Raw genomic sequence first — 8,771 nt, forward strand, 5'->3', positions numbered from 1 at the left:
TTTTGTTTTAGACAACATTTCATGCACTGTTAAACATGTTAAAGCAAGTTGCAAGTGAAAATCTATGTCTCTTACTGAGTTTGCATTACTGTGATTTGACCTCTCTGCTGGCTGAGATAAGCTCATTTTCAACGTCCAATTCAGAATGTAATAAAACTTGATCCAGCTATAAAATGCATCATTCTTTTTTGTTTTAGACAACATTTCATGCACTGTTAAACATGTTAAAGCAAGTTGCAAGTGAAAATCTATGTCTCTGACTGAGTTTGCATTACTGTGATTTGACCTCTCTGCTGGCTGAGATAAGCTCATTTTCAACGTCCAATTCAGAATGTAATAAAACCAGATCCAGCCATAAAATGCATCATTCTTTTTTGTTTTAGACAACATTTCATGCACTGTTAAACATGTTAAAGCAAGATGCAAGTGAAAATCTATGTCTCTGACTGAGTTTGCATTACTGTGATTTGACCTCTCTGCTGGCTGAGATAAGCTCATTTTCAACGTCCAATTCAGAAAGTGATAAAAACAGATCCAGCCATAAAATGCATCATTCTTTTTTGTTTTAGACAACATTTCATGCACTGTTAAACATGTTAAAGCAAGTTGCAAGTTAAAATCTATGTCTCTGACTGAGTTTGCATTACTGTGATTTGACCTCTCTGCTGGCTGAGATAAGCTCATTTTCAACGTCCAATTCAGAATGTAATAAAACTTTATCCAGCTATAAAATGCATCATTCTTTTTTGTTTTAGACAACATTTCATGCACTGTTAAACATGTTAAAGCAAGTTGCAAGTGAAAATCTATGTCTCTGACTGAGTTTGCATTACTGTGATTTGACCTCTCTGCTGGCTGAGATAAGCTCATTTTCAACGTCCAATACAGAATGTAATAAAACCAGATCCAGCCATAAAATGCATCATTCCTTTTTGTTTTAGACAACATTTCATGCACTGTTAAACATGTTAAAGCAAGTTGCAAGTGAAAATCTATGTCTCTGACTGAGTTTGCATTACTGTGATTTGACCTCTCTGCTGGCTGAGATAAGCTCATTTTCAACGTCCAATTCAGAAAGTGATAAAAACAGATCCAGCCATAAAATGCATCATTCTTTTTTGTTTTAGACAACATTTCATGCACTGTTAAACATGTTAAAGCAAGTTGCAAGTGAAAATCTATGTCTCTGACTGAGTTTGCATTACTGTGATTTGACCTCTCTGCTGGCTGAGATAAGCTCATTTTCAACGTCCAATTCAGAATGTAATAAAACCAGATCCAGCCATAAAATGCATCATTTTTTTTTGTTTTAGACAACATTTCATGCACTGTTAAACATGTTAAAGCAAGTTGCAAGTGAAAATCTATGTCTCTGACTGAGTTTGCATTACTGTGATTTGACCTCTCTGCTGGCTGAGATAAGCTCATTTTCAACGTCCAATTCAGAATGTACTAAAACCAGATCCAGCCATAAAATGCATCATTCTTTTTTGTTTTAGACAACATTTCATGCACTGTTAAACATGTTAAAGCAAGTTGCAAGTGAAAATCTATGTCTCTGACTGAGTTTGCATTACTGTGATTTGACCTCTCTGCTGGCTGAGATAAGCTCATTTTCAACGTCCAATTCAGAAAGTGATAAAAACAGATCCAGCCATAAAATGCATCATTCTTTTTTGTTTTAGACAACATTTCATGCACTGTTAAACATGTTAAAGCAAGTTGCAAGTGAAAATCTATGTCTCTGCCTGAGTTTGCATTACTGTGATTTGACCTCTCTGCTGGCTGAGATAAGCTCATTTTCAACGTCCAATTCAGAATGTAATAAAACCAGATCCAGCCATAAAATGCATCATTCTTTTTTGTTTTAGACAACATTTCATGCACTGTTAAACATGTTAAAGCAAGTTGCAAGTGAAAATCTATGTCTCTGACTGAGTTTGCATTACTGTGATTTGACCTCTCTGCTGGCTGAGATAAGCTCATTTTCAACGTCCATTTCAGAATGTAATAAAACCAGATCCAGCCATAAAATGCATCATTCTTTTTTGTTTTAGACAACATTTCATGCACTGTTAAACATGTTAAAGCAAGTTGCAAGTGAAAATCTATGTCTCTGACTGAGTTTGCATTACTGTGATTTGACCTCTCTGCTGGCTGAGATAAGCTCATTTTCAACGTCCAATTCAGAAAGTGATAAAAACAGATCCAGCCATAAAATGCATCATTCTTTTTTGTTTTAGACAACAATTCATGCACTGTTAAACATGTTAAAGCAAGTTGCAAGTGAAAATCTATGTCTCTTACTGAGTTTGCATTACTGTGATTTGACCTCTCTGCTGGCTGAGATAAGCTCATTTTCAACGTCCAATTCAGAATGTAATAAAACTTGATCCAGCTATAAAATGCATCATTCTTTTTTGTTTTAGACAACATTTCATGCACTGTTAAACATGTTAAAGCAAGTTGCAAGTGAAAATCTATGTCTCTGACTGAGTTTGCATTACTGTGATTTGACCTCTCTGCTGGCTGAGATAAGCTCATTTTCAACGTCCAATTCAGAATGTAATAAAACCAGATCCAGCCATAAAATGCATCATTCTTTTTTGTTTTAGACAACATTTCATGCACTGTTAAACATGTTAAAGCAAGATGCAAGTGAAAATCTATGTCTCTGACTGAGTTTGCATTACTGTGATTTGACCTCTCTGCTGGCTGAGATAAGCTCATTTTCAACGTCCAATTCAGAAAGTGATAAAAACAGATCCAGCCATAAAATGCATCATTCTTTTTTGTTTTAGACAACATTTCATGCACTGTTAAACATGTTAAAGCAAGTTGCAAGTTAAAATCTATGTCTCTGACTGAGTTTGCATTACTGTGATTTGACCTCTCTGCTGGCTGAGATAAGCTCATTTTCAACGTCCAATTCAGAATGTAATAAAACTTGATCCAGCTATAAAATGCATCATTCTTTTTTGTTTTAGACAACATTTCATGCACTGTTAAACATGTTAAAGCAAGTTGCAAGTGAAAATCTATGTCTCTGACTGAGTTTGCATTACTGTGATTTGACCTCTCTGCTGGCTGAGATAAGCTCATTTTCAACGTCCAATACAGAATGTAATAAAACCAGATCCAGCCATAAAATGCATCATTCCTTTTTGTTTTAGACAACATTTCATGCACTGTTAAACATGTTAAAGCAAGTTGCAAGTGAAAATCTATGTCTCTGACTGAGTTTGCATTACTGTGATTTGACCTCTCTGCTTGCTGAGATAAGCTCATTTTCAACGTCCAATTCAGAAAGTGATAAAAACAGATCCAGCCATAAAATGCATCATTCTTTTTTGTTTTAGACAACATTTCATGCACTGTTAAACATGTTAAAGCAAGTTGCAAGTGAAAATCTATGTCTCTGACTGAGTTTGCATTACTGTGATTTGACCTCTCTGCTGGCTGAGATAAGCTCATTTTCAACGTCCAATTCAGAATGTAATAAAACCAGATCCAGCCATAAAATGCATCATTTTTTTTTTGTTTTAGACAACATTTCATGCACTGTTAAACATGTTAAAGCAAGTTGCAAGTGAAAATCTATGTCTCTGACTGAGTTTGCATTACTGTGATTTGACCTCTCTGCTGGCTGAGATAAGCTCATTTTCAACGTCCAATTCAGAATGTACTAAAACCAGATCCAGCCATAAAATGCATCATTCTTTTTTGTTTTAGACAACATTTCATGCACTGTTAAACATGTTAAAGCAAGTTGCAAGTGAAAATCTATGTCTCTGACTGAGTTTGCATTACTGTGATTTGACCTCTCTGCTGGCTGAGATAAGCTCATTTTCAACGTCCAATTCAGAAAGTGATAAAAACAGATCCAGCCATAAAATGCATCATTCTTTTTTGTTTTAGACAACATTTCATGCACTGTTAAACATGTTAAAGCAAGTTGCAAGTGAAAATCTATGTCTCTGCCTGAGTTTGCATTACTGTGATTTGACCTCTCTGCTGGCTGAGATAAGCTCATTTTCAACGTCCAATTCAGAATGTAATAAAACCAGATCCAGCCATAAAATGCATCATTCTTTTTTGTTTTAGACAACATTTCATGCACTGTTAAACATGTTAAAGCAAGTTGCAAGTGAAAATCTATGTCTCTGACTGAGTTTGCATTACTGTGATTTGACCTCTCTGCTGGCTGAGATAAGCTCATTTTCAACGTCCATTTCAGAATGTAATAAAACCAGATCCAGCCATAAAATGCATCATTCTTTTTTGTTTTAGACAACATTTCATGCACTGTTAAACATGTTAAAGCAAGTTGCAAGTGAAAATCTATGTCTCTGACTGAGTTTGCATTACTGTGATTTGACCTCTCTGCTGGCTGAGATAAGCTCATTTTCAACGTCCAATTCAGAAAGTGATAAAAACAGATCCAGCCATAAAATGCATCATTCTTTTTTGTTTTAGACAACAATTCATGCACTGTTAAACATGTTAAAGCAAGTTGCAAGTGAAAATCTATGTCTCTTACTGAGTTTGCATTACTGTGATTTGACCTCTCTGCTGGCTGAGATAAGCTCATTTTCAACGTCCAATTCAGAATGTAATAAAACTTGATCCAGCTATAAAATGCATCATTCTTTTTTGTTTTAGACAACATTTCATGCACTGTTAAACATGTTAAAGCAAGTTGCAAGTGAAAATCTATGTCTCTGACTGAGTTTGCATTACTGTGATTTGACCTCTCTGCTGGCTGAGATAAGCTCATTTTCAACGTCCAATTCAGAATGTAATAAAACCAGATCCAGCCATAAAATGCATCATTCTTTTTTGTTTTAGACAACATTTCATGCACTGTTAAACATGTTAAAGCAAGATGCAAGTGAAAATCTATGTCTCTGACTGAGTTTGCATTACTGTGATTTGACCTCTCTGCTGGCTGAGATAAGCTCATTTTCAACGTCCAATTCAGAAAGTGATAAAAACAGATCCAGCCATAAAATGCATCATTCTTTTTTGTTTTAGACAACATTTCATGCACTGTTAAACATGTTAAAGCAAGTTGCAAGTTAAAATCTATGTCTCTGACTGAGTTTGCATTACTGTGATTTGACCTCTCTGCTGGCTGAGATAAGCTCATTTTCAACGTCCAATTCAGAATGTAATAAAACTTGATCCAGCTATAAAATGCATCATTCTTTTTTGTTTTAGACAACATTTCATGCACTGTTAAACATGTTAAAGCAAGTTGCAAGTGAAAATCTATGTCTCTGACTGAGTTTGCATTACTGTGATTTGACCTCTCTGCTGGCTGAGATAAGCTCATTTTCAACGTCCAATACAGAATGTAATAAAACCAGATCCAGCCATAAAATGCATCATTCCTTTTTGTTTTAGACAACATTTCATGCACTGTTAAACATGTTAAAGCAAGTTGCAAGTGAAAATCTATGTCTCTGACTGAGTTTGCATTACTGTGATTTGACCTCTCTGCTGGCTGAGATAAGCTCATTTTCAACGTCCAATTCAGAAAGTGATAAAAACAGATCCAGCCATAAAATGCATCATTCTTTTTTGTTTTAGACAACATTTCATGCACTGTTAAACATGTTAAAGCAAGTTGCAAGTGAAAATCTATGTCTCTGACTGAGTTTGCATTACTGTGATTTGACCTCTCTGCTGGCTGAGATAAGCTCATTTTCAACGTCCAATTCAGAATGTAATAAAACCAGATCCAGCCATAAAATGCATCATTTTTTTTTGTTTTAGACAACATTTCATGCACTGTTAAACATGTTAAAGCAAGTTGCAAGTGAAAATCTATGTCTCTGACTGAGTTTGCATTACTGTGATTTGACCTCTCTGCTGGCTGAGATAAGCTCATTTTCAACGTCCAATTCAGAATGTACTAAAACCAGATCCAGCCATAAAATGCATCATTCTTTTTTGTTTTAGACAACATTTCATGCACTGTTAAACATGTTAAAGCAAGTTGCAAGTGAAAATCTATGTCTCTGACTGAGTTTGCATTACTGTGATTTGACCTCTCTGCTGGCTGAGATAAGCTCATTTTCAACGTCCAATTCAGAAAGTGATAAAAACAGATCCAGCCATAAAATGCATCATTCTTTTTTGTTTTAGACAACATTTCATGCACTGTTAAACATGTTAAAGCAAGTTGCAAGTGAAAATCTATGTCTCTGCCTGAGTTTGCATTACTGTGATTTGACCTCTCTGCTGGCTGAGATAAGCTCATTTTCAACGTCCAATTCAGAATGTAATAAAACCAGATCCAGCCATAAAATGCATCATTCTTTTTTGTTTTAGACAACATTTCATGCACTGTTAAACATGTTAAAGCAAGTTGCAAGTAAAAATCTATGTCTCTGACTGAGTTTGCATTACTGTGATTTGACCTCTCTGCTGGCTGAGATAAGCTCATTTTCAACGTCCATTTCAGAATGTAATAAAACCAGATCCAGCCATAAAATGCATCATTCTTTTTTGTTTTAGACAACATTTCATGCACTGTTAAACATGTTAAAGCAAGTTGCAAGTGAAAATCTATGTCTCTGACTGAGTTTGCATTACTGTGATTTGACCTCTCTGCTGGCTGAGATAAGCTCATTTTCAACGTCCAATTCAGAATGTAATAAAACCAGATCCAGCCATAAAATGCATCATTCTTTTTTGTTTTAGACAACATTTCATGCACTGTTAAACATGTTAAAGCAAGTTGCAAGTGAAAATCTATGTCTCTGACTGAGTTTGCATTACTGTGATTTGACCTCTCTGCTGGCTGAGATAAGCTCATTTTCAACGTCCAATTCAGAATGTAATAAAACCAGATCCAGCCATAAAATGCATCATTCTTTTTTGTTTTAGACAACATTTCATGCACTGTTAAACATGTTAAAGCAAGTTGCAAGTGAAAATCTATGTCTCTGACTGAGTTTGCATTACTGTGATTTGACCTCTCTGCTGGCTGAGATAAGCTCATTTTCAACGTCCAATTCAGAATGTAATAAAACTTGATCCAGCTATAAAATGCATCATTCTTTATTGTTTTAGACAACATTTCATGCACTGTTAAACATGTTAAAGCAAGTTGCAAGTGAAAATCTATGTCTCTGACTGAGTTTGCATTACTGTGATTTGACCTCTCTGCTGGCTGAGATAAGCTCATTTTCAACGTCCAATTCAGAATGTAATAAAACCAGATCCAGCCATAAAATGCATCATTCTTTTTTTGTTTTAGACAACATTTCATGCACTGGTAAACATGTTAAAGCAAGTTGCAAGTGAAAATCTATGTCTCTGACTGAGTTTGCATTACTGTGATTTGACCTCTCTGCTGGCTGAGATAAGCTCATTTTCAACGTCCAATTCAGAAAGTGATAAAAACAGATCCAGCCATAAAATGCATCAATTATTTTTTGTTTTAGACAACATTTCATGCACTGTTAAACATGTTAAAGCAAGTTGCAAGTGAAAATCTATGTCTCTGACTGAGTTTGCATTACTGTGATTTGACCTCTCTGCTGGCTGAGATAAGCTCATTTTCAACGTCCAATTCAGAATGTAATAAAACTTGATCCAGCTATAAAATGCATCATTCTTTTTTGTTTTAGACAACATTTCATGCACTGTTAAACATGTTAAAGCAAGTTGCAAGTGAAAATCTATGCCTCTGACTGAGTTTGCATTACTGTGATTTGACCTCTCTGCTGGCTGAGATAAGCTCATTTTCAACGTCCAATTCAGAATGTAATAAAACCAGATCCAGCCATAAAATGCATCATTCTTTTTTTGTTTTAGACAACATTTCATGCACTGTTAAACATGTTAAAGCAAGTTGCAAGTGAAAATCTATGTCTCTGACTGAGTTTGCATTACTGTGATTTGACCTCTCTGCTGGCTGAGATAAGCTCATTTTCAACGTCCAATTCAGAAAGTGATAAAAACAGATCCAGCCATAAAATGCATCATTCTTTTTTGTTTTAGACAACATTTCATGCACTGTTAAACATGTTAAAGCAAGTTGCAAATGAAAATCTATGTCTCTGACTGAGTTTGCATTACTGTGATTTGACCTCTCTGCTGGCTGAGATAAGCTCATTTTCAACGTCCAATTCAGAATGTAATAAAACCAGATCCAGCCATAAAATGCATCATTCTTTTTTGTTTTAGACAACATTTCATGCACTGTTAAACATGTTAAAGCAAGTTGCAAGTGAAAATCTATGTCTCTGACTGAGTTTGCATTACTGTGATTTGACCTCTCTGCTGGCTGAGATAAGCTCATTTTCAACGTCCAATTCAGAATATAATAAAACCTGATCCAGCCATAAAATGCATCATTTTTTTTGTTTTAGACAACATTTCATGCACTGTTAAACATGTTAAAGCAAGTTGCAAGTGAAAATCTATGTCTCTGACTGAGTTTGCATTACTGTGATTTGACCTCTCTGCTGGCTGAGATAAGCTCATTTTCAACGTCCATTTCAGAATGTAATAAAACCAGATCCAGCTATAAAATGCATCATTCTTTTTTGTTTTAGACAACATTTCATGCACTGTTAAACATGTTAAAGCAAGTTGCAAGTGAAAATCTATGTCTCTGACTGAGTTTGCATTACTGTGATTTGACCTCTCTGCTGGCTGAGATAAGCTCATTTTCAACGTCCAATTCAGAATGTAATAAAACCAGATCCAGCCATAAAATGCATCATTCTTTTTTGTTTTAGACAACATTTCATGCA

At 35.2% G+C, this 8,771-nt stretch overlaps 1 long non-coding RNA gene across 1 annotated transcript; it reads right to left on the minus strand.

Moving 5' to 3' along the window:
- Positions 1-1,683: 1,683 nt before the first annotated feature.
- On the minus strand, positions 1,684-5,718 carry LOC147841985 (uncharacterized). Its single transcript, XR_015500863.2, has 3 exons — positions 5,113-5,718; positions 2,880-4,181; positions 1,684-2,506 (listed from the first exon to the last, which is right to left on the minus strand). It is a non-coding gene; the product is annotated as an uncharacterized LOC147841985 (long non-coding RNA).
- Positions 5,719-8,771: the final 3,053 nt, after the last annotated feature.

Source organism: Danio rerio, chromosome 10 (genome assembly GCF_052040795.2).
Source record: "Danio rerio strain M-AB ecotype USA chromosome 10, GRCz13ab, whole genome shotgun sequence".
NCBI classification, from domain to species: Eukaryota; Metazoa; Chordata; class Actinopteri; order Cypriniformes; family Danionidae; genus Danio; species Danio rerio.